The 26,730-nt window shown below is 43.0% G+C and overlaps 1 protein-coding gene across 5 annotated transcripts in view; it reads right to left on the bottom strand.

Annotated features, from left to right (window-relative positions):
• LARGE1 (LARGE xylosyl- and glucuronyltransferase 1) overlaps nt 1-26,730 on the bottom strand; it is a 498,136-nt gene that overhangs the window by 394,229 nt on the left and 77,177 nt on the right. The window contains exon 1 of one of the 5 annotated variants that reach the window (XM_025178892.2): nt 26,242-26,699. The exons of the other annotated variants lie outside the window; for them this stretch is intronic. The gene's annotated coding sequence lies outside the window, so the exon portion shown is untranslated. Of the gene's footprint in view, nt 1-26,241; nt 26,700-26,730 lie in introns of those variants that run through there. 5 annotated transcript variants of the gene reach the window in all.

Raw genomic sequence — 26,730 nt, 5'->3', positions numbered from 1 at the left:
TCGATTGATGCTGTTCTCTACATGCATCCATATCAGAGGCAGCAAGGGCAGGGGAGAGGCCCATTAATCGATAAGCCCAGGTTTATCGGTTAATACATGTAGTCCTCTACATGTTGACGTCCCTATTCTACATTTGTAAGTTCAGTTTTGGTGATGAAGAGATTGCACTGCTGTTACAGTTCCCACTAATGTGTGTCCCTGCGCAGCCGCGCACAAAAACAATTCTTCCCCCACCCATCTCCTCTGGAGAGCTGCGCAACAGCACTCGCGTGGCAAGCGGCTGCTCCAGTGGGTGGGGCCAGCCAAGATGACGTGGTGAGGGAGCTGCTGGGGTGGGGCCTGGGACCTGCCGCGTCCATGTCGCAGGGGCTGGCAGGGAGGCCTGCTCCAGTGGCAGGAGCTGCCACATGGCAGGGGAGTCGGGGCCTGTTCTGTCCCCTCCACCCACACTAATGCATCTGATAGAGAGGCAGCAGAGGAGAGGGTAAGGGGGGCAGGTGGGAGCCAATACGTGCAGGAAGCCAGCTCTCATAGGCAGCAGCATGGGAAGGGGTAGGGGAGGTTGCCTTAAGGCAGTAAGAACCAGTCACCTAATAGGTATCTGTTTTTCAACTACAATTTGTTAATTAAATACTCACAGACAAGTGTACATCTTGCTGTATGGACCAGGAAATGTATCATTATGATATAAGCTATCCCTGGTGTGGCATGACTAAGATCTGTGAAGCAGCAGAGCACTGCTAAAAGTTAGACACTTGTAACACAAGAGATATCCCTGAATCTTTTTTGTTTGGTTCCTGGGTGGTTAGTCTGTTTTATGGGGGAAATAATCTCTCCATAAAGTTAAAAATACACAGACAAGAAAGACTGAAGGGAGTTTCTGATAACAGCGAGCAACAGTGAGCAGCTGAAGTGCCTAAATCTAGTTTAAAAGATCAGCACTGCAAAAACTTCTCCCTACTAAACTACCAGCTACAGCCATTTGTAGGAGATAGCATTTGGAATGCCAAAACACATATGGTGTAAATTAAGCCCTGCCCCACCAATGATCCCTCTAATCCAGTAGTTCCCAACTTTTTTGATACTGAGACCAGCAAACCCAGTCACAAACTTTTGGCGGACCAGTATCATTTTATTTGCATAAAATGTTACCAGTCCACTAAAAGCCCAGCCCACAGAGACCCCAGTGCCAGCCCTAAAACCCCTAGAAACCCACACCCCTCCACTACCCACCACCGCCAGCCACTGACCCCAGAGCCCCCTGCACCAACCCTCCCAGTGCCAGCCTCCCACCCGCAGAGTCCCCCAGAACCAGACCCCATCCCAAACACCTCAGTGCCAGCCCCTCACCCCTTAGAGCTCCTAACACCACCAGACTCCACCCCCCCACTATCAGCCTCCTGTTTCCAGAGACCCACTGCAACCAATCCCCCCAGAGCCTTCCCCAGTGCCAGCCCTGCAATATTAGCCCCATCCTCAGAGCTCCCCCCCCCCCCCCCCGCCCGGTGCCAGCCCTGCCTCCAAAGGCTCCCTCCAAAGGCTCCCAGCCCAGCCTCCAGAGCCTCCAGTGCCTACTCTACCCCCTCGCCTAGCCAAGAGCTACTGCCCACGTGGTAGCGGCTCTGGGGGCCGAGGCTGAGGTCCAATGTCCAGTAGCCCGAGGTCCACGGGCTCACCAACAGGCTGCAGCCAGTGGTTGGGAACTGCTGATCTAATCTTTTCCATTAAATGTTATGTTCACTGAGGCATGTGCGAATGGGCATCACCAATAGAAAAAAAACAAACTAGCTGTGGGTGCTCTGCTAGTCCAGTGGGTGGCATAGGAATCTGTCCTGAGCAGCCACAAAAGCACTCAGCTTCCAGGGAACTCTTCAGCAGAACATTGACGACTATGAGATAGAGTTAGGGGATCAAAAATCAGTCCTTCCCCTGCCACAAGTAAAGTCATCCAGACAGTCCTAAGAAGCTGTTCAGCTAACGTAAACTACACTGGATCAAAAGCAATCTTCAATTAAAAACCCATACAAATATTCTGCACTGCAATTTAAAGCCTTAACAGCAAGAACACAACAGTAGACTTTGTGTTTGTATGGGGAACAGGCAGTCAGAACTCAATTATTGATCTCCATTTTGTTTGAAAGAATGTATTACTTTTCAAGATGAAAGGAAAAACAGGATGGCCTTCCATGGAAAATAGATCTGCATATTTCAAGGCATGGCCAATTTAGCACAAAAAATACAAATAACCATCAAAAAAAGATTTCTGAAGAGATGGTGTTGAGATTACAAATTTTTTTCTATTTAAATTACAAGTACTGTAATCTTGAAGGAAAACAAAACTATTTTCCCACAGTACCAAATCTTTAGTTGCCCAATCAGAAATGCAGGGGGGGGGGGAAACCCAAATATATCTACTTCTTGTAGATTATACCTAACAGACATTATAAGCATACCTTGCTTCAGGAAGCTAAAATGAGATTTGTTTTGAGATGCTGGTATATGCTACAATTAGCTGTTTTCCCTTTCTGTGAAGTTGTATTGGATGCATGTATGCTTTGGCTTTTGGGGAAATTTGTCTTATCTTTCTGAAAAAAAATGTACCCTCCCTCCAGCCAGATGCCATTTTTTATATTTTTACATTATTTCTTCAAACTGAGGATTTGCTGATACTCAGCATGAGTGTAACGGTAAAGCAATCTGGCCCTTGAATGCATACATTTTTAAATATCATGCTCGTTAGTTACTCCATAGGTTTTTTAGGTCAATGGGGACCACTTCGATCTTCTAGTCTGGCTTCTTGCATTCCGCAGGCCATTGAATTTCACACAGTAGTTCCTCCACCACTCCTATAGCTTCTGTTTGAGAGAGCATATGTCTTCAGAAATTAGACTGGAAGACTGCAGGTGTTGAGGATATCATTGCATCCCTCTGTGCATTGCTGCAATGGTTAATTGCAAAACCTTGTATTTTAGACTAAAAATAAAGTGCAGATTTTGGTCAGTAAGAGTAAGTAAACCACTGGATCAATTTACCATGAAATGTGGTTAATTTCTATCATTGGAAATATTTAAATCAAAAGTGGATGTGTTTCCACAAAGTCATGCTCTTCTTCTATCGTATTTTGTTGGGCTACCTGTAAGAATCACTGGCTGGAATTTTATAGTCTGTGTTATACAAGATGGCAAACCAGATGATCACAACAGTCCCTTCTGCCTTAAAAATCAGATATTTTTTATTAAAAATAAAAATTCTGAAGAATTCTGGGCTCTCTCCCCTCTCCCGAGAAAAGAGAAAATAAAAATAAAAAACAAATCACACCAAAGCCTTAGATATCTTGACAAGGAAACCACCATCTGGAAAGTAACACTTTCCAGATGCTTTTCCCCATGCATTTCATTTTCCAGGTAATCACTGGAAGCCCCCACTGGGGGGGGGGGGGGAGGCAAAATATTGCACCACTTTCTGTCATGCTAATAATTTGGTGCAAGCATTATACAAGAAATGGTGTGCATTGGATTATTTATATTGAGTCTTGCTATAAGTCACATTCTACAACTGCAAAAAACAGAAAATTAATTAATCCAGATAAATCTGGAATATATTAAAGCAAAAAAACCTCACATTGATAAGAATGGAAAAGCTGCACAGTTGAAAATTGCACCCGAGGCCACCAATACTAAAAACAAGTTGCAAACACCCATTTTAGCATGGCCACACTGTGTGTCATTTATATTTTATGCTCTACATTTTATGAGCAATCATAACATATCATCATACCAGAGAAAACAGAATTATGGGCTACCTCACTGCCTCTTTTGGAAAAACTGACACAAAGCTCTCCCAAGACCTTTCTGGGGAGAGCTGGCCCTTGCCCTCATGTCTACTGCAAATGAAAGTCCTGATCCAATCCACATTGAAGTGAATGGGAATCTGGAGCATTGCATGGAGGTACCTATATCTGAAAATGAAGAAAATTCAATATGCGTGCTCAGAACACAGTTTTAAAATTATTAACTTTCTTATGCCACCAATCTTTCCTCCAGATAATGGCAGAAACTGTAGTCATCATTTAGGCTGTGACTAGATTGCGGTGTTCTTCCGGAAAAAGGTACGCAAATTGCGTTCACTTTTCCGCTTCTTTTGTCAGAAGAGGCTGTTCCACATAGGGCCAAATGTTGGAAAAAACCTCTTTTTTCAGCACATCCATTCTTCCTCGTGAAACGAGGTTTACAGGGATGCCAAAAAAAATTTCGGAAGAGCAGACGCATTTCTTGGATGCAGCAGAGTTTTTCCGGGATACCTCTGGTATGCCGGAAAAACTCTGCAGTGTAGACATAGCCTTAGAAAGGTATATATGCCATGTTAAAAATTTCAAAAATAACACCATTTGAGTTATCGCAGCATGAACAGCATCTAAAAAAAGTCTTAGCTGAGCTCTGCCTTTACCTCCTTCCTCACAATATTCAGAAAAAAAATCTGTTCAGCTGCATTTTGAATTATGAAACTTTTCAAACAGAAAAGTTAAGCAAAAATCACTGCTATGTGTTTGAGGGGGGCAGATTTGGAGAAAATAACTGAAAATAGATGTGTATGCGCTGTTATAATTCAGTGGATCTACAGAAGATAGTTTCATTTGCTCTAGTAACATTTCAATTTGCTGTAAAGTCACCCTCACCAGCCAGCCACTGATACCATAGAGACAGAACTAATTGCCTGTCTCGACATAGTAACTGTGTCTCATGGCTTTCCATGGCCCTAGTTCATGAAGTGTTTATCAATATGCACGCTCACACTCAGCACCTAGGAAAAGAGGCAAGGAGCAGATGCTTTTGAAAATGGGTGGGGGGAGATAAGGTGGAAATGAAGCTGGCAGGGGACAGCTCTTTGCATCCAACTTATTATAGTTATTTTGCTTTTAACCATCTAACAGAAACTCGCAAATCCACCAGAAACATATTAAATCCTTTGAACCTATGAAATGATGCATTATTGAAGTCACAGTAGGGGAGTCAACTCAGCTTAGAAGACATAAAAGACTAGAACAAGTGTCTTTTTCTATTACAAGGTAATGGCTAAAAAAAGACATTTTAATTTAGTAAGAAGATGCAGTCGCAAATGCTTCCTTCCAGAATACACCAGAGACACAATCCCTCCCAAGGGAACTCTCTCTTTTAAATATATCAAAATGAGATAAGCAACACCCTGAACTTCTCATCTCCCCCACCTCCACAAATACTCCCCACACAGCATCTGTTAGGTGACTGCAATGTATGTGCTCTTCAGAGCCTGAAATGTATGTTACTAGAGTAAGTTATTCATCTAAAAACAACAAACAGTCCTGTGGCACCTTAGTAACCCAAATGGAGTGGAAGTCATCTGATGAAGTGGGTTTTACCCATGAAAGCTCATGGCCTAATATATTTGTTAGCCTCCTGCCGGCACTCCCCAGACACAGCCTGGGGGGAGGAGGCCGTGGAGGCCAGCCGGCTGCAGCTGCACTGAACAGCCAAGCAGTGTTGGGGTTGAAGGAGGCAAGGTTGTGGTAGGGACTGCGCTACCCAGCCCCTGTGGTTCTCCTAGGAGATGGGGGGAGAGCACGGTGGAGGGGCTCCACGCCCAGTCCAGCAATGGGGGATACGAGTTTGGGCCCAGGCTGGTGACAGGCAAGATGTTGAGCCCTGTCCCTCAGTGGTACAGCTGCCCCTAGTGGTCATTCTACAGTATAGCTCTCCTCTCTGATCACTGCCTCCAGTGGTGACTGTGAGTATAGCATCTCTGCTCAGCCCCCTCCCTTTCCATGTTATGGAAAACAATCGAATTCCAGGCACATCCCATTTTCCAGGTACAACCAAGACCTGGCCTAGTTTAGGTTAGGGTAAAAGGAAGATGCATGCCAAATTTGGTGGTCCTAGCTCTTGCCGTTTAGGAGGAATTCTTGATCAAACAGAAAGACAAACTCTCTCAAATATATAGTAGAAGAAACAATCCAAGTGGCAAATGCTGCTTAAAAGAATAGCACATAGAAACTACACATACCATGAATATATGCGCAACACACAAATACCTTCCCACTGCTCCAATCCAGCTGTGGACAGTGGGGAAATGGGGGGGAGCAGGGAAGGAACAAAGAAAACAATCATCCCACTGAAATCTGATCACCTATGGCAAGATGAGAGAGAATTAAACAAAGTCCTTATCTCGCTCTTGCCTACTAAAGATGAGATCAGAGGTGAAATACAGCAGATGAAAATTATTTGACCCCAACTGAATCTCTAAGTGGCCAAAGTTTTATTGTTTCATAAATGACTGCTAATATACTAACCCAGCTATTATCAAATCTCTTCAGTGACAGAGTTTTCTGCTGAAGAAGACAAACAAAAATAAGTGCATTAAGTAACAAAATTACAGGGATGAATTGTTTAGACCCATTATACCAGAGGATTATAGACTTGGTTTTGTCCTCCTATTTATCGTTCGATTTCCATCTTTATTTTAATATTGTAGTCATTATTACCAAATGCCACCAATAGCCTACTGTCCCTCTGCAGTTCTCGAAGGCAAGCACATAATCTATTGAATTTGTATAGCGAGGCTTTGGGTTTGCTTTAAAGATCCATACAATAGCTTTAGTTATAACAGTCCAGTTGAGCTTTGCCAGTCCTGTCAAACTATCCAGTGTTTTAGTCATTAGAAGCGGGGCCTCTATAGTACAGACTTCTGTCATCCAGCAGCTCTCAAGCTCAGGAAGGGAGGGGAGATAGGAAGACTCTTGGGGGAAGAAGCAGGGTGGTCCCAGAGTCCCATTGGACAGGGGCCACAGGCACAGCCCAAAGACTGTGGGGGAAGGCACTCTTCCACAGGGATGCTCTCCTGGCCCCCAGCCAGGGACTCCGCAGCCACCCTGCTTCTTATCCTGAGCACCCCCAACCCACTTCTTACCACTGATTTAGGGTTGGGTGCGTAACTCCTCCACAATCTGGTCCAAAACAGACTAGAGTTGATGAGAGAGCCCAAATATATTTAGGATCTTACTTTATTTCTTTTAGAGTCCATGATTATTACACTGACCCCCAAAATAGACTTAAAAGAAGATTTCACCAAATTGCCATTAAACTAGTGCATACCTCTCAACTTTTTAAAAAATAAACTGCAGAAAACACAATACACAAGATTTTCCTGATCTTGAAGAACAGTTTTCAGAAGACATCATGATGCACAATTTTTTTTTTTAAAGGTAACCTTTTTTTTGTTGTTTTTATCTAACACATTGCATCTAAAGATCATAAGCCACTGTTATAAGAACCTGCATAGTAAGCTATTTAGGGTTTAAAACAGGAAAACTTTCTCTCCCCTCCCTCCCCGAATGCTAAAACCAGTATTTTCTAAATAGTAAGCAGGAAGGAAACAGTTTTAAATCTATAGCATGAAATATCTGCTTCAAATTAAGGCATTTTTCAGTAAGACTGTTGCCGACTCTAGCACTGCCATGTGGTAATTAAGATACTTCATTTAAAATATAACTAGTACTTTGCACATGCTGTGATGTGCTTCTCGCTACCTGAAGTTTACGAACACTGAATTCAAGCAGGTACCCTATGCTGTTATTAATCATGTTTATTATGGTAATGCCTAAGGATCAATTTGTCTTGTGAGATAAGAAACCCTTTTTCAGGACAACCACCAAGAAAACTCATAGTTAAATTTAAAAAAATACATTTCTTATTAAAGACTGGATCTTGAGGGGCAACGAGGACCCAAAGGAAATTACTTCTCCTCAAAATGTTTCAGGTAAGACACTAAAATTCTGATCTCAGATGATTACGGGCATCTTTGATTAGGCCCTATGTGCCCTGGAATATGCCTGAGATAAATTATAAATTGTTATATTTCTAAAAAGCAGGCCCCTATATCAGTTTTTATGGATCTTCTATCGAGAACTGTTCAATGGGCTTGGAATAAAAGTTAGCATTTTGTCCATGTCATATGCTATACTCAATCATGAAGCAAATTTTCCTAACACCAAGTTGGTTCTTGATTCATATTACACGCCAGCTGTGGGACAACAGACCAGTATTTTAATCAGAACCTTGCATCTCTGTCTTTCTGACCATAGTCTTAAAGTCAAGTAATTTTACGCAAACTGAGCTAAGCTAGGAAGGAGATTCTTCACTTTTTGGAATCCTCAGCATCACTGTTCCTTGTAAGCTGTGCCCTTGTGTGGCTACTCAGGAGAAATTCAGATGCAGCCCCGATGATTACCAGAGCGCCCACAGCGAAGTTCTGTGTTCTTATTTGTGGCGCACTTTCACACATGCCCCAGTGCACATAAAATTTATTCTGCACATGGATAGAAACGATTAGAGGGCACATTGCTCAGCATGTTCTGATGCAAAACTGTAAGGATACCAGAGAATCTCAATGTTTAGGTAACTAATCTCATGCTGATATGGAGAGGGAGGGATGAAAAAACAAAGCTGTAGGTATTAAAGAAACCTGGACCTTAACAGCTGTTGCGAGACACATGCTAAACAGAAATATACACACTAGATGTTCTGCATAGAATATTCAAGACACAAAAAGTAATCTCCGGATTCACTTCCAAGCCAAGCCTTCCTGGATCAAGCTTCCAGAATACAGATGTTCATCTGCATCAGAAAGCTATTCCTGAGCCACAGACTGCAATGATACCTCACATAGCTACATTTGTGCTCTGCCAGAAAAACAAACATGCCAAACATACTTAAAATCATCACAGAACCATTTTTCCCCCACCAAGAACAAACCATTACAGGAGCCTCTTTAATCATAAGTATTCTCAAATGAAAACCATCATAGCACTTACTACTTATCTAATGCATTTCATCTTCAAAACACTTTGCTAACATTAATTAAAATGCCACAGTAAAAAGATCATCATCTTTAAGGGGAGAATTCAAGTGGAAGAAAAAAGGTGGATGTAGGTAGCAAGCCAAATTAGAGCACTACTGTTGTTTCATATGGAATCTTGAGTTTTATTCCCACTCTTCAGACTCAAGTGAAAATGAGTTCTGCTCAAGATAGTGAACTAAAACAGCATAATACAATATAATGTTGCCATTAAAGGGCACAAGCTCAGGTGGCTTGAATCCGGAGATTATCATCACGCTATAAGCACAGGTTAAAGAACAGCAACAGTACTATTTTTGTGACTGGAAAAAGTAATCAGAAAATGTTAATTTAAAGAAAAACTGGCAAATTTCATTCATACATTTTAAACTCCACCTCCCACCCCTTTGATGCTGTACAACTTATTTATATCACTGTTGTTACCACTGTTGCACAGTTTCCAAAAATCTAAATAGAGTGTACCATACAAGGTGTCAACGGAAAAGTTATCAATTGCTAAATATGATTATCCTGTTTATATACATGTATTGACTTTGTATCTGAAGTTACGAATATTAGCAGTGTTCTGGATCTTACATGTGTCATATTCCTGGGTGACACCCATCAGAATTTTCACGAAAGCTAACCAGTTATATGTTGATGGCCTATTAAGGATTCTTCAGTATCACAATGGGCATTGAAGAAACTCATCCCATCCAGATAACTCTTCCTGAATATGCCTCAGACAGGGAAGGGCCTTTGGCCACCCCTTGAGAGACAGCAAACAATGTTAGGGCATGCAATATGCTCATGTGATCTTGGACTCCATTTCTGGTCAGTTACTTTCCACAAACTGGGGCTGTGGGCTTTGTTTGAGAATGTAAATTTCCATGCACATGGCAGAGGATATAAAAGACCACTAACTCATCTGCATTTTATCATCATGCCCTGCTTCATTTCTCTGGACTCCATTTCCAACAACATAGCTTTGAACAAGGACTGATAATCCTTCACCTGTTTGAGTGATTCCAGCAAGACTTTTTCAAACCAGCAGTTTATTCCATCACAGTTACAAACCTGACATAAGGACTATGCAGTTGCTTGACTGTATCTGTATAATTCCTTAACCATTTGTAACTCTCTTTTTTTGTTTGTTTTAAACTTAAATAAAAGAGTCCTGTAGCACCTTAGGGTGAGTCTACACACCACCCTAAACTCGAAATGAGAAATGCAATTTGCGTAGCGAAAATTGTGTATTGAAATAGCTTATTTTGAAATTTGGCGCATCTACACAGTGCCAAATTTCTAAATAACATGCTATTTCAAGATATCCCTTAACCTTCATGGAACTAGGGTTACCGGGATACTGAAACAGTGCGTCCGTTATTTTGAAAAATATTTTGAAATACCGGGCAGCTTGTGTAGATGTGGGGTAGCTATTTTGGGATACTTCCAGTACCCTGAAATAGCTGTGCAGTGCAGATGTACCCTTTGGGTACATCTAGACTACATGGCTCCGTCGACGGAGCCATGTAAAATAGTTTACTCGGCATAGTCAATGAAGCGGGAATTTAAATAATCCCCACTTCATTAAAATAGAAATGGCTACAGCGCTGTGCTGATGATCAGCTGATCCAGCACAGGGTGGCAGTCTAGACGTGGCGTGGTCGACAAGGGAAGCCTTTGTTGACCACTCCAGCATACCGGAGGCTTCCCTTGTCGACCGCACCGCGTCTAGACTGCCACGCTGTGCCAGATCTGCTGATTGTCGGCACAGTGCTGCAGCCATTTCTATTTTAATGAAGCGGGGATTACAGGCAGTCCCCGGGTTACATGGATCCGACTTACATCAGATCCCTACTTACAAATGGGGTGAGGCAACCCCGCATTAGCTGCTTCCTCCCAGCAGACCAGGGAGACACGAAGCTAGCACCCCCCCAGCAGATCAGGGAGACGCGGAGCGGCTTTTCTCAGCAGACACCTCAGCTTGAGAATAAAGGACTGAGGGAAGTGAAGTGTGGGAGAATAAAACTGAGTTCTGGAGAAATGTTTGGCTAGAGTTTCCCCTACAATATGTACCAGTTCCGACTTACATACAAATTCAACTTAAGAACAAACCTACAGTCCCTATCTTGTATGTAACCCGGGGACTGCCTGTATTTAAATTCCCGCTTCATTGACTATGCCGAGTAAACTATTTTACATGGCTCCGTCGACGGAGCCATGTAGTCTAGACATATCCTTAGAGACTAACAAAAAAATGTAGATGATATTCGTCTACATTTATATTGTTAGTCTCTGAGGTGCTGCAGGACTATTAGTTGTTTAAGTTTTTTCTATTACAGACTACCACGGCTACCCCCTCTGAAACTATTAAATCTTTTATTAGTTTACAAAGGATTGGCTGATAGCATGATATTTGAGTAAGGTCTGAAATTCATATTGACCTGGCGCAAGCCTGCCGACGGGGCCGAGAAGGGGCAAAGGGTGCAGTTGTCCAGGGGCCTGGTGATTCAAAAGGACCCAGTGCTCCTGGATGCCACTGCCGCTATCACAGAAGCAGAAGGAGCCAGACCTTGGGTCCTTTAAATCACCACCGAAGCACCTTGTGGTGTGCTCTGGGCAGCTATGAGGGCTGGCTGAGGAGGGCAGCATGGCACACTCCAGGCAGCACTAAGGGCTCTGCCCCCAGTCCAGCCCCTTCCGTCTGAGGCCATGCCCCTTACAGGAACATGGAGCTGGCCCTCCCACCTTGCCTCGAGGCCTGGCAAGTCGGTCTGCCCTTCTGACCTGGAGCTGTGTGTCTGGGCCTTTGGAATTAGAAAAAAAACCTCACATATAGTGAAATAGGTTTTCAGTAACCCTTCACTGCACTAGACTTGGCTGTCTGGATGGAAGTTAAGCACTGGAATGCTGAGAGAGGACTGTGTTTGGCTTCTTGAGAACCAATGGGGTACTGCAGAAACACTTTTATTACTGGTTTGGATAATTTAAATTACAGGGGAAAACACCAGTTATTGGGGACTGCTTGTCCTATTTCTTGCCCTCTGCCCTGAGTGTAGCATTTTCAGTGTGGTCCACCCCAGGTACCTAGTCACACTCCACCTTATCTACAATAACTAAGTTTTTTATATCAGTAACTTGTTCATAATAAAGGGCCACTTCCTTTGCCATTCCTCACTACGTTAAGAATTTCTGAAAGCCCCCACACTGGTAGTATCAAGGCATTAGATACAACATTGTGATTTGCACGTTTGTCCATTAAGTGTGCAAGATATTTATGATCCAGACAATTAAGGGTCTGTTCCAAATCCTACTCAAGTCAGTGCAGATATTCTTATTGACTTCAATGGACTTTGGATCAAGCAAGGGGACTCTGCATAAACAGGAACTTAAACTGGATTCACATAGAAACCAGAAGCCAGTTAACACGCCCACCTATAAGGGAGGACAGCAGGGGCAGTTACAGCAGGGGTGGGCAATAATTTTTTTGGGGGGGTTTTGGAAAGTGGTTGGGGGCCACATTCTTCCATGATATTAATGGAGGAAGCTCGGGGTCTAGGATGGAGGTTGGGTGCACAAGGAGCTCGGGGTAAGGGATTAGGGTGCAGGAAGGAGTGTGAGGTTTGGGTGAAGGTGGCAGTTGTGACCTAGGGCAGGGGACTGTGGTAGAGGATCTTGGAATGTGACCTAGGGCAGGAGGGGGTTGTAACCTAAGGCAAGGGACTGGAGTACAGAGGTTTGGTTTGTGACCTAGGGTAGGACGGAATTGTGATCTGGGGCAGGAGATTGGGCTGCCAGACCTGGGAGGGAGTATGGGTGCACAAGGGGGACATAGGGTTTGGGTATGTTGAGGGTTGGGGAAGAGAACGGTTGGGGTGCCAGAGACTGGCTCTGGCCAGGAGACTTACCAGCCAGCAGCCCAACCAGCCTGCCTGCAGAGCTAAATGCTTGCAGAGCTTAAAAAGTTTCTTAGCCAGCCTGCCTGCCCCCACCTGCACAGTCTGCAGAGCCATGTACTTGTGTGAAAACTGTGCAGGAGGGGAGGCAGGGCGTGTTGTTTCATGTGCTGCCTATTATTCAAACAGGCAACTCCCATTGTCCAGTTTCTGGGGGCAGGATTTATGCCTGAAGCCTTGCCCCTTCCCCTCCAGGCTCACAGTTTTTAAAGAGAAACAGCGCCCCAGCTGCTTTTCTGAGCCTGCCTGGGGCTCCCCGCTGCAACTGTGGGCCGAATCCAGTGGCTGGGCAGGCCAGATCTGGCCCACGGGTCATATTTTGCCCAGGCCTGCCATACAGGCTGGTGAGTCAAAGGGGCCCGAGGCTCCTTGCCACCTCTGCTTCTATTCTGGCCACAGTGGCAACTGGAGCCACAGGCCCTTTAAATTGTCGCTGGAGTGCTATGCCATGTGCTCTGTGGAGCTCTGAGGGCTGGGGGAGGTGTTCTGTGCTCCAGGGTCCCGCTTTTGCTTATCAGATAGTCGACTAGTTGCTTACATCCCTACTATGCACTATTCATGAAAACAAGAGACTGGATTATCTTTGCAAAGGCTGAAGACACTGTCACAACCAGCTTCTGTAAGGCTTTGGCTACACTTCTAAAACTAAAGCACATCCACGGCAGTGCTTTAACGTGGAAGTACAGACACAGCACAAGCTATGCTCTCCCAGGCTGTGTCTAGACTACATGCCTCTGTCGGCAGAGGCATGTAGATTAGACAGATCAGCAAAGGCAAATGAAGCCACGATTTAAATAATCGCGGCTTCATTTACATTTACATGGCTGCCGCGCTGAGCCGACAAACAGCTGATCAGCTGTTTGTCGGCTCGCGCGCTAGTCTGGACGTTCCCCCTGTCGACATCAAAGCCCTTTGTCACAGCCCCGGTAAACCTCCTTCCACGAGGAATAACGGGGCTGCCGACAAAGGGCTTTGATGTCGACAGGGGGAACGTCCAGACTAGCGCGCGAGCCGACAAACAGCTGATCAGCTGTTTGTCGGCTCAGCGCAGCAGCCATATAAATGTAAATGAAGCCGCGATCATTTAAATCGCGGCTTCATTTGCCTTTGCTGAACAAACAAATCTACATGCCTCTGCCGACAGAGGCATGTAGTTTAGATGTACCCCCAGTGCTCTACGTAAACCACCTCCACAAGGAGAGTAGCTAACAGCACTGGGAGCTTGTTTACACTGATGCTTTACAGTGCTGTAACTTGCTGTGCTCAGGAAGGTAGCTTATACCCTGAGCCAGAAAACAGCAGCGCAGTAAAGAGGCAAGTGTAGACTTAGCTTAAGTGGTTCTCTCTTCCTATCTGTGTCTTGCCAAAATGCTACTGTTCGGTCCATTACTTAAATTTCACCAGCTACTGTAATTTCTTGATCACGAAAAGGCTCTAAGCCATAAAGTGATAGCTACATACCTGATTTAAAGCAGACATCATGGACCCAGTCTTCAGTGATCAGAGAGATGTTATACGATGAATGCAGATATTATATGCATCTGTCATACAGCTGGGGATTGAAGGGGACAGGAAAACACAAGAGATCATGGATTGCCTGCCATATGGGATGGTTGACTCAGCACCTGCCATGTTAGATTCATTTCACCTGCATAAATTACCATCACTGGACCAATGCAGTGGGATCTACCTCCATCCTGTAAACGGATTTCTATTAAACTAGCTTTTTTGACCAAACCCTTCTAAGATTGTATTTTAGTATTTTCAAGAAGAATATAAAGTTAATAAAATAAATATATGACTAAGTCCAAAACTTCCAATGCAGTCTGCTAGAGTGTTACACCCTGACAATGGATCACAACGCAGGATCTTGGCCTTAATTACTATAGAAGAATATTTAATAAATCTACCATTAAACAGTGTTATATAAATGACTTAAGATCAAAAGGACCATAAAATCACAACTGAAAAAAAATACAAACAGCAACAGATATCACTTAGAAGTGTATTGAGGCAGTTCAATCTCAACACACTGTAAGCTACTCTAATCAGTAGCTATCTCTTCCCGTGTGTATGTACTGTGCCTAACACACAAGCACCAATCTCTCATTCGCATTCTCTAGATGCTACTGTAATATAAATGCATGCATATTACTGTGGCGTTTGGAAGTCCACTGTTTGCCATTCTTAGCCAGAGAGCTGCAGGAAGTGATGCAGGCAGTGCCATCACATCCTGCAGCTCCCTTTGGCTGATAACAGCAAACCACAGCTACAGGGAGCTGAGAGTGGTCATGCCTGCATACGCTCAGGTAAACAAACAAACCATCTCATGGCCCTCCAGCAGCTAACCCTGCCCAACCAAGTGTGTGGCCCGCAAGCCAGAGATTCCCCATTCCTGTTATGAAGTCATTTACTCCAATGCAAAGAAAATTCAACATGCTACCACTAGTGAGAATGGAGAATTCCAGCCTGGAAACATTTTACACCTATTCTGCATAGTATAAATGACTCATGGGAGACTCGGATCCCTAATGTGTATTTATAGCGACTTCTGCCTTATCTCTATACCAGCTGCTAGTTGTCGGTCTATGCCAACTTAATTCTCCAGTTTCTTAAACTCACTGGGCAGACAGACAGTTTTGACAAAGAATGTTAAGTTACAACTTTAAAAGAACAAGGAAATATTTTTCTCCAAGTACTTTAAATGTTTTCTTTTCTTTTGGATATTTAAATGGAAAGAACACTAGTTTATACTTTTGACGTTTTCTTTATCTTAAAAGCAGAATAGATCACACACTTTAAAAAACCAAAAGAAGTAATTGTTTCAACCCTTTTTTACTACTGGTTTACTTTCTGCACTTCTATTACTGCTATTTAATATTTATATTACAGTAGCATGCAGAGAGCTGCTCATTCAGATTGGGCCCATTTTATTATTTACTGTTTACTAGATGTTTTTATAATACCCTTAATCAAATACAACTCTTTTTGCAAAAGGAAACCACCCTGGTCAATTTATGTTCCTAATGATTAAATAAAAATGTTAAAGCTTCAGCTTTCTCCTCCTCCTTTCCCCATTCATCATTTATTATTTTTAAATGTAATTAACACATTTCATATATATTAAACATGCAAAACTGAGACCTAAAGGCAGCCAATTTGAGTTCAGCACTTCAGACTAGTTATGTAAGTATTCCTAAATGAGAACTTGGATGGAAAAAAAGGAAAAATTGCTTTGAAACAAACCTTCACGAATGTATAATTCTGGGATAGAAATCCATATTTTTAATCTGAAATGACACAAAAAAGGAAGGAACACAAGAATATGCTCTTTCAGTCACATTTCAACCACTTCTTCCTGTTCCATACTCAAGGGATCAATCATGTGGCATCATTAGTGAAAAGGTGCCATCACTTCACTGTATCGATTTTTTATTTTGTCCTTGTGTGTTTCTAGTTCTTTGTTGTTAATTAGATCACTATTTTTCCACTGAGACGGTTACAATAGTGTAATTAACCTATAATCTCACATGATCCTCCAAAAAAATCTCCTTCTGGTTGCTTTTGTAACTTTAGGAACTCTCTACAGGAGTTCTGTGTTCTAATCTGTCCTCCTACTGCTCACTGCAAATTTCAACATTCCTATGGTAGTTGGATGAAGTTGCTGAAACATGGCACTTGGTCTTGCCCCCTGCTCCCAGCAACTTAAAGCAGTTAGAAAGACAGATGATTCAGTTTCCTGAGGACTCTGCATATATGAGAGAATTCTCTGGTGGCATAGGAGTCACTGCCACTACTCATGGATACCAAGACTGGGGCGTGGAAGAGAGAAAGAGGGCCAGGCCACTGTTGTTGGCATCCAATGTTTGGCAGAGCAACAGAGCTGCTTTACTTTACAAAAGAAACTAGTCAAGTTGCAGGCTAGCCCCAGAATTAGGGGGATAGTGAGTTAAAGCCACTTTCATCGTCTGTCTCCCCCTCTCATATTCCTGAGCTGCATCACTGCATGGGTGGTTGGGGGTGAATTTTTTTTAAACGTTCACAAAATATCCTTTAGGCCAGGGGTCTCCAAACTTTTCAGCCCGAGGGCCGCATTAACTATCAAACAGCAGTTCGGGGGCCGACTACACACTTGAGGTCCAAATAAAAAACAATCAAAACATGGATGTTGTTAATTATTTATTTAATATTATTTTATTCAGTTATTATTTAATAACACATTCATACACTACACATGAACACCTGTATTAGTGTGAATGGTGAAATTGTTTCCTGGATGCCAAAATAGCAGACATTTCTGGCTTTAGATTTGTTGTCCCTAACATCAACAGTGACCTGAGATTATCATCGGACAAGTTTGTTCTCAAATTGTTCTTCACGTATTTCATTCTTGAAAATGTTTGTTCACACAGGTATGTTGTTCCAAAGATTGAAAGGTACCTTGATGCAAAAGTTTTGACATTAGGAAAGTCTTCCTTGGGCAAAAAATGGTAAAAACCCACCAGTCCTATTTTGAACTTGTCCCTAAGGAGGTCATTTGCTTGCAACTCAATGACTTCCAGCTGCAGTTCATCTGGGCAACTGGCCACATCTGCTTCAAATGGGTTTTGAAACAATCTCACTTCTTCTGCCTTTGAATCCAAAAAGGTCTCCACGGGCCGGATGAGAGGGCCTCGCGGGCCGCATCCGGCCCCCGGGCCGTAGTTTGGAGACCCCTGCTTTAGGCCCATGTTAGAGGTAACTTCTTTCTCAATGAAAGTCTCAGAGGGGTAGCTGTGTTAGTCAATATCTTTAAAAACAAGCAGTCCTGTAGCACCTAAGAGACTTACAAATATATTGACTGCTCAAACCTCAGAAGTTTAGGATGACTGCACGCAGGAAGTTCTTACCGTATTTTCCGGCGTATAGGGCGACTGGGCGTATAAGACGACCCCCTATCTTTTTAATTAAAAGATAGGGTTTCATCTTATACCCCAGCGCCCCTCCGCCTCCTTTGCTCCCGGTGTCCCTGGTCTGCTGGAGATGGTCCCCAGCAGACCAGAGGCACCGGGAGCAAAGCCGCCAGGAGCGCCTGGGCTCCCCCCGCCCCCCTGCCGGAGCCCCTCCGCGGCTTTGAAAGCCTCGGGGGAAGCCGGCGGGGGGGCATCCCAGGCGCGCCTGGGATGCCCCGCCGCCGGCTTCCCCCGAGGCTTTCAAAGCCGCGGAGGGGCTCCGGCGGGCGGGCAGCCCATGCGCGCCTGGGATGCCCCGCCGCCGGCTTCCCCCGAGGCTTTCAAAGCCGCGGAGGGGCTCCGGCGGGCGGGCAGCCCATGCGCGCCTGGGATGCCCCGCCGCCGGCTTCCCCCGAGGCTTTCAAAGCCGCGGAGGGGCTCCGGCGGGCGGGCAGCCCATGCGCGCCTGGGATGCCCCCCCGCCGGCTTCCCCCGAGGCTTTCAAAGCCACGGAAGGGCTCCGGCGGGCAGGCAGCCCATGCGCGCCTGGGATGCCCCCCCGCCGGCTTCCCCCGAGGCTTTCAAAGCCGCGGAGGGGCTCCGGCGGCGGGGCATCCGGCGTACAAGACGACCCCTGATTTTTGGGGGATGTTTTTTAACTTCAGAGGTCGTCTTGTACGCCGGAATATACGGTATATTTTTTTAATTATGTAGTTTTGCTGTCAGAGCAAATAGCGAAAACCTACTTATCATACTTTTCCTCTGCATTCCCTCAGTATGAAGGAATCTTTTCCACATCTTTTCCTGTATGAATTTTGAAGCCATTATCAGGTCATTTGTCATGAATGGTCAACAATCTTACCTTAGGGCTAGTCTATAAATCATGGCAATGCACACTAGAGAGGTCTGATTTCTTAAGCATATCAACATGCTACGCACTAACTAACCCATGCAGACCCTAACAGTGCAAAATGAAAGTTCCTGCCTGTGTGTTAAAATGTACTACATTAACGTGCACGAAAGAACTTTTAGTTCATGCCAGCAGGGTCTACATGGGCCACATCCTTCCAGTGTATATTGCTCAACCATGTAGACAAGTACTTAATGTCAATGCTGATTCTTTCAGTTTCTCCTCTAAATTTTCCCTCATTTGTAGTACCTACTAGTGTGCCTGTGAGTTTAAATGTTTCTGAAGGAATATATCCAGGCTAACTGCTTCAGCCATTTCTCTAAAGTGATCGTTTTGTGTTACACTGAAGGTGATGTTGTCAGCATAAAGGGTTGCAACTTTCTTATCAAGTTCAAGTATCCACCTTTCATTTATTTTTATGGCATAATCACTGATTGATCTATGTCATTTTAGGGTAGTTGTTGAAGATGAACACAATCTGCTCCTGAATGAAACTGATGTTGAATAGCTGCCTGAAGAGCCACTGGAAGGCCAGGAACAGGAATTTAAATTATAATATTTCAATGCTAATGACAGCCTCAAAAGTTTCTTCCTTTCACGATCCTCAAACTCATCATTGTTCTGCGATGTAAAAATGTATTTAATTCAGTGGCACATTTGATCTTTAAGAATCCAAATAAGTTCAAAAAATCTAATTTTTTGAGAGGAGCACAAATCTTTGCACTCTTGCTGCTAAAAAAGTATGTGAAAAGTACATTTTACTTTAGAAGCAATATTACCAGCACCAAGTATTTCAAAATTTATTACTTGGATTCCAAAAAAAGTCATAAGATTTTTTTAAAAACAATAGGAGGTTCGATTTGCCTTTTGGTATTGAGCCTTCAGGTTTCATGTTTTTAACCTGCTCTCTGGAACCCTGAGGTCTAGGAACTTTTTTTTTTTTTTTTAAATATAAGCTGAGATTCTCACATCACTATGATTCCAAGAATTGGAGCTTTAAAGGGAAAAAAAACAGAAAGTACTGCAAGAGTTGGCAACACTAGAATAATTGCTTTTAATTACTTAAACTCATCCACTATGTTCAGCTTCAGATATGTGGAGTCAGACAATTCATACACTGATGTCTGGTAATTTCTTAATATTATTCATCCATTTGTAATATTGATTAGCAGCAATTTTTACTAAAATAGATTAAGAAACAGCTATCAAGTGAACTCAGTACTGTGATGACTGAAAAAAATGAATCGTAGCCAGCTTGATATAAAATCATCTTACTGATCTGCCCTGTCCATGGTCTAGAAATTTCTAGATTCTAGCAAACCAAATGTCACAAGTATAAAATTCCACCCACTCCCCTCACTTCCATATCCAATGACAGTTTATTCCTCCCATTAGCCATGCCCCTTTCTCTAATCACCCATGATTTTACTTAAACCTAAACCTCTTCAGGATTGTAGACAGCTCCATAACTTTCTTATTGCTTCCTAATGACCTTACAAGATCTGTGATATTATCTTCATTTTGCTCTTAGCTTTTTTGAATAAAGTTTTCATTTACAGATTGAAATTAGAATATGTACAGTATTAAATACATAACATGTTACAATACATAACATGTTACATTAAACTAAATGCTTCAAGGACAGATTTCAACCATGAAAGAAAAAGACACAGAAAATACAAACTAACACTATTTCTCCCCAAAAGCACACTGCCCAATGTCCCTCGTTTTCACAATCTTGTTTCCGGGTGACCATTGCTCAGCAAATACCCTTTCCCCCAAATATAACCCTTCTTAAATTTTCAAACTTTTTGTTTGCATCAGTCTGTAACATTTAAAAATAATGGTATAAAACTGAAATGTTTGCATTTTGAATCTATCAGCACATTATAGAAACCATTACATTGCAACTGAAAGTGACAGAGCTTGAAAATTTCATTGGGTAGTGGTGGGTAGTAAAACTTCCCTGGTAAGCAGAGGTGGAAAAGTATCAGCGTTTGCAATTTATAAGCTTTCATTTAAAAAAAATAAAATTAAGTTTCTAGCACTTATGATTGCAAAGATAAACTGATGCAGTACTATCTTCTGAATTTACAGACCTACACCATCTCTGGTGTCAGTGCTGCTGCTCATGACTTCTCCAAACAGTAGCAGAGAGAAATGTGTATGATTTTGATGAGTTTCACAGTTTTATGAAAATGACCAAAGTGTTAATTGATGAAGGACTGGGTTGTTGCTGCTTAGGAAAGCCAAAAGCAGTCAGGCACAAGGAGGGGAAGGAATGGCAAGTAGCTTAGCTCACTGCCCTCAGCAGAAGACTTAAGGTCTGTGGAGGGGAAGATTAACATAGAAAATCCTCCTCCATCCTTTTCTCACCCCAATTCTATGACAGCCAAGAGGTTTGGCAAAAAATAAAGCCGTGTAAACCACCTACTGCACACAGTTAGAGGTCTGAAGGTGTGAAGAATTCTTTTTTTCCTTCCAAGAGTTAGAGAGAGAAGGACTTCAAGTTTTTCAAACAACCATGATGAATATAGAGCTCCCCTAACAGAGTCTGGGACAGCACTCTGAAGGTAATCCCAACATCCTCCTTCTTCCCAGCATGCACAGTTTGGAGAAATTATGCATACTCAAAAGTCTCCCAGATATAAAATCACTAGGGCTGACAGCCTCACTGGGTCCTCGGGCAGGGGGAGGGGTGCAACTCTGCCTACCAGAAGGGGTGACAAACAGAGGGCTCTCAGCACCATTCAGATAGCAGCAAACCCCCTCACCCTCACCCCAGCACTGCCTGGAGCATGCCATTCGGGTAGTGATTTAAAAAGGGCCCGGGGTTCTGGGTACCGCTGCTGTTGCAGTACCAACAGCAGCTGGGAGCGCCAGGCCCACTGCCACAAATGACCCTTGATTCATACACATCACTCTCATCGATATCCATAGGAGCTCTGTGTGTGGACCGAGGTCAGCGTACCTTATGAACGCTTTGTAGTCAGGTTACAAGTTTCATCCCTCACTTGCCATAAGCTTTGCAGACACCAAAGCAAAAAGGCCTAGGTCACACACAAAAAAGAAGACTATTTGTATCAAGGTATAAGAAGGAATGCTAAAAGACTGAGTGAAGAAATACTTCATGAAGGGTCCATATATGCCTAGCACCATGCAACGATTCCCCACTGAAAACAAAAGAACTACTCCTTTGAGTAAGGACTGGTTCGGGATTGCAGGGCCATGCCTCCAGTTTAGTTTGTAGAGCAGGGGTTCTTAAACTTCATTGCACCATGGCCCCCTTCTGACAACAAAAATTACTACAAGACACCAAGGGGGACAGAAGCCTGAATTCATTCAAGCCCTGCTGCCCCAGGTAGCTGTGGGAGGGGACAAAGCCAAAACTCGAGCCCCGCTGCCCAAAGTGGGGGGAGCCAAAGGCCAAGGGCTTCAGCTGCAGGCAGGGGCTAGGTCAAGGAGGCAGGTGGAGCATGGTGGGCAGATGGGACCCTGGCCTCGGCCGCACCGCAGCAGCCCCAGACTCAGCCATGCCCCAGTGACTCCAGTCAAGGACAGGCAGGCCTGGAGCTGCACCTGCCATGTCTGCCTACGGCCTCAGTGAGACCCACACCCTGGCTACAGTGTGCCAGCCCACCAATGGTTAACCAGTTAAACAATATAATTTTAATCATTTAATGGTTAACTGTTTTGATCAATATTTACATTACTAATTAAAAGGGGATTGTTATGGTCCAAACCCACAGTTTAAGAACCAGTTGTGACAGGTCGATCACAGAGATCCCCTTGAGACTGTCACTTGATCGGCTGATCCCACCACTGAACCCGCCTACCTGCCCTCTGGGGTGCCCCACCAGCCTGTCCTGCTGAGCCAGAAGCTCTGGTCTCTCCCAGCCAAGGCCCAGGGTTAGGGTAAACAGCCACACAGCAGAGTAACACCTACACGGAGAACAGCTCGGTTCTGATGCACAGCCCCTGTGGGATCGGAATCCCACATAAATCTGTCTTATTCTGTAAGAAAGTTTTACACAGAGAAAGCTCATAAAGTTCACTCCCCTTAAGAATGAAAGATACGCACAGCTGTTGTCCCTGGTCCCCCCAGTAACAATTATTTAAACTGGGTTTGACAATAAACAAGTGATTTTATTAAGTATAAAAAGTAGGATTTAAATCAGATCAAAGGTAAAATAAAACAAAACACACCAGCTAAGCTTAATACATTAAGAGAAATTGTTACAAATCATAATTTCTCACCCTAGTTCTTATCTCAGGTAAAATATATGTCAGGCCAGAGCTGATCTTTTTCCTGACCTGAGCCAAGCAGCTTCTCTCCCCCTTATTAGAGCTCTTTTATCCAGGTCCTTTCTTGTGTCCTCTTGTTGTGGGGAGCAACCCGTGAAGCTAGCTGAAGACAATCATTGTTAGCTTCCCATTCCTTAAATAGAATTTCTCCAGGGTGGGAAGTCTTTGTCCCATTCTCGCCTCCTCCCCCCCCACCCCTGTGGAAAAATACAACATTTAAGATGGATTCCAGAACCAGGTGGCATGATCACATCTCTTTGTAGGACCAACCATAGTTTAGGCTTACAGGAAAAACAGAGCTATTCACAGATCCTTGTTTTGAGCATGGGGCCATTAAGTCTTTAAATACTACTCATGGCTTTCACAAGGCCATTAGTAGATTAATAGACAACTTTCTAACTTCCAATACAGAAATGATACATGCACACCAATAGAATATACACATTCGGAATTACAAGCTCTCCCTTGATAGGTCACAAGCCCCATTTTGCACAACGCATATTTAAGTTATGCATAATTCATATACAAAAACACATTTCCATAAAAAGTCTGGGGACATAGGGCCACACTTCTGTCGTGAAGGAATCTTTCATTTTACAGAAAGATGTGCAAAATGCAAAATAATCCTCTCCAAAATAATCTCTTTGACAGAATACTACTGTAGCCCATATAAAGCCTTACTTTGATCATTGTCTCCAGATCAGACCCTAGTAGCAATCGGTTACCTTAAGCAGCCTAAAGACATGGATATATTCACCATTGCTCTCATTTTACTGTGGTTTATTAGGCAACACACCTGGTCTTTCAGGTTTTGGAGATATCTGTATCAAAGTTTGCTGGAAAGAAAATTAAGAGTAATATTCAATAGTAATATATTAGTTACTTCGTGCTAGCTGTTGAACTTACCTTAAAGAATTACTGTCCTGTTGAAACCAAAATCCAACCTATATAGTGCAAATGAAGTACAGATCTACCATACTATTTTAGCTATTTTGTTAAATCTCTAACCACACACTGGTACCAAAATATCTGCAAATTATGCTTCCTACATTAACTATCAGTTAAATTGGGTACTTACTAATGCATTAAATCAGAGATGCAAAGCACAGCACAGACTCTGAGCATTAAATATAGAGGGGTCAGAAGAAAAGCTAACCCGTGCCATCGTGGTAGATTAAAAATACCAATCTAATTAGCCACCAGTGATTATGCAGCCACTGAGGAGTTTACATGTCTTGCAGACCGGGATTTTCCAATTTAGGATTTCCAATCCCAGGGTGCCTACCCAATGAGAATTTCAGAATGATCCTGCCATTTTTAAACCTAGATGTATCTATATTTTTTAGTTTTCAGAAATGTAGTTTATAGGGACATGTGCCCACAGTGGATTTTTAACCTCATTTTTCCATTTTGTTAATGGGTAAACAACTGCAATAGAATGTTTTATAAACTAACCTTCAATAGCATAGTTTTATTTGTAGCAGAAGCCAGCATTTCTCTACTGGTGTTTACTGTAGTTAAAATATTTTTCTCTGTTCTGAACTCACCACTTACAGTTACACATATTGATTTTCCTTTCAAGTATAGGACCCTAATTGTATTGGTGAGAAAGGGTCGGGGATCTTCATGTGTACTAGTTTCTATTACATTAATTTTCGTGTTTCCACCACAGGAAAAAGAAAAAGCTAGTCCCACTAGTGTACTAATGCAGTAGAATGTTGAAAAATATCTGTAGCAATAAACTCAACTGTGTATCTGCATGCAATAACAAAACTAGCTTATTTTTTTAAAGCAGAGAACACACGGGCATTTAAAGAATCTACACTGAACCTAGGAAACCTTTCAATCCATTTATCAATTTTTCTGCTGTTCCTTGTTGTGTGTAAATGCAATAATAAATGCTGTACAAAGAAAATTAATCTGTATCCAGAGGATTTCATTAAATAAAAAGTGTTAACCTATTGGGAATTACCAACTCTGGTTTTAATACAGTATTTTGTTTCAGAGTGTGTGCTCAGTCTTTCCACTTTTCAAGATTGTAATTCAAGAAGAGCTGCAATATTTAGAGATATATGACTCTACTGGTATTTCTCTCAAAGTCCACACCTTTTGAGATATGAAAGTAATGACATCTAACCATAAAAACATACTTTCCTTTAGCAATTTTAAATAGATGCTATACAAGCCGAGCTCTATACTCAAAAGGTAAGAGCATGAAAGAAATTGTATGAGAACTGTTCAGACGCTTTTTTGAATCAATTAGTTAATTCTCGCCAAAGTGGCAGACAACGTGTGACTGAAAAATAAGGCTCCATTTGCTTTCTGGCAATAAACCACCTCCAAAATAGAAAAGGAAAGACACACTGCACTCAGGTGAAACTCCTAAGAAGTAAAGGAGATTGCTTGGTTTGATGCTGTACCAGAGAATGAACTTGCTTTCATATTAACCAGATGATCTTGTGAGCACATAGTACAAAACAGCATTCTCTCCAAAAGTGTTTATAGAAGGCATATTCAAACTCTGGGTTACATTCACGGAGCCAACAAACTGCTGTGTTCCCTAGGGAGTTCAGTTTAATGAATTAAATGACAATTCACAGACATGGGAAAACAGCAGAAATCTGTCCAAGTGACACACCTAGCAGGGGAAAAGGCATGTGTCCACCCCCCATTACCAGAATGTGCCAACCAAAAACAATCATTTAGCTCTGAATTAACAAGCCAGAAAGGGTCCAGTTTTGCTAGACTACCTATCAGGAATAAGTTTGACTATTTAATAAATGTAGATAAATGGAAGTTGTTTAAAGTCTATTGATCCTCCAGAAGAAGTGGACAGGGTTGATAATGAACCACTTTTTTATGGAACTTAATTATAGCAAAACAGCCAAAAAGATCTCTTCTTCAGATGTTAAAGTGACCTTCCTGGTAAAGAGGCATTTTAAGTTATGCAATAGCATAGTAAACAGACATTGAATTATCTACCTTCTCTAATGATCCAAAGCCATGGCATTTCCCCCCCCCCCCTTTCAGCTCCCACTTCCTACACAGTGAAATAATATTGTACTGTGTGAGCCCCACTAAGCCTATCTCCGCAACCTAAAGTCTACCGGTGCAAAGTAACAGAGATGTAGAAAGTTCTTACAGTCACATACTAAGGTAAGGAGAGACAACATACAACAGAAACTCTTCCTAATAGACGTTTTTCTCAAAGCTCCCCAGCAACACTCTTCTCTCTCCTCCCAGCCTTCCCCTCCCCAAAATTGTGTCTCACCTGTATCTCCAACTCCACTAGCGCTCTCCTGTGACTTTAAAGAAACCCGTTCAGGCCAAAAGTCAGAAGTCCAACAGTACAGCTGGTAACGGCCCACCTTTCTGACTTTTGTAAGTATGGGACAAGAAAGGAAAGGGAGAGGGGACAACAAATGAAAATACTCCACCAGTAGTTGGTACAAGGATATTCTTTACTCAGGGCGTGACCAGCAGATTTAAGTACTAAGCCGGATGAGGGACCCGTTTTTTCCCCTCAGAGTTACGACAAAGGGAGGGGATCTGTACCCCGGTTGGAGCATCTGGTCGGCCCCAGATTTGCTGAGGATTAAAGTCAAGGATCGAAAACACCAACCTCCTGGCTTTCATTCGCCATGCTTGCTGGTGGGGGCAGGGAAAGTGGTGAGGCACCCCCGATGTGTGTCTGTTTCCCCTCACCCACTCATCCCTCGCAAACCATTTGTCTCCAAAGCAGCAGCAGCAGCCACCCCGC

The sequence above is a fragment of the Pelodiscus sinensis genome, chromosome 1 (genome assembly GCF_049634645.1).
Source record: "Pelodiscus sinensis isolate JC-2024 chromosome 1, ASM4963464v1, whole genome shotgun sequence".
In the NCBI taxonomy this organism is placed as follows: Eukaryota; Metazoa; Chordata; order Testudines; family Trionychidae; genus Pelodiscus; species Pelodiscus sinensis.
This window is presented reverse-complemented; position numbering and strand designations above follow the sequence as displayed.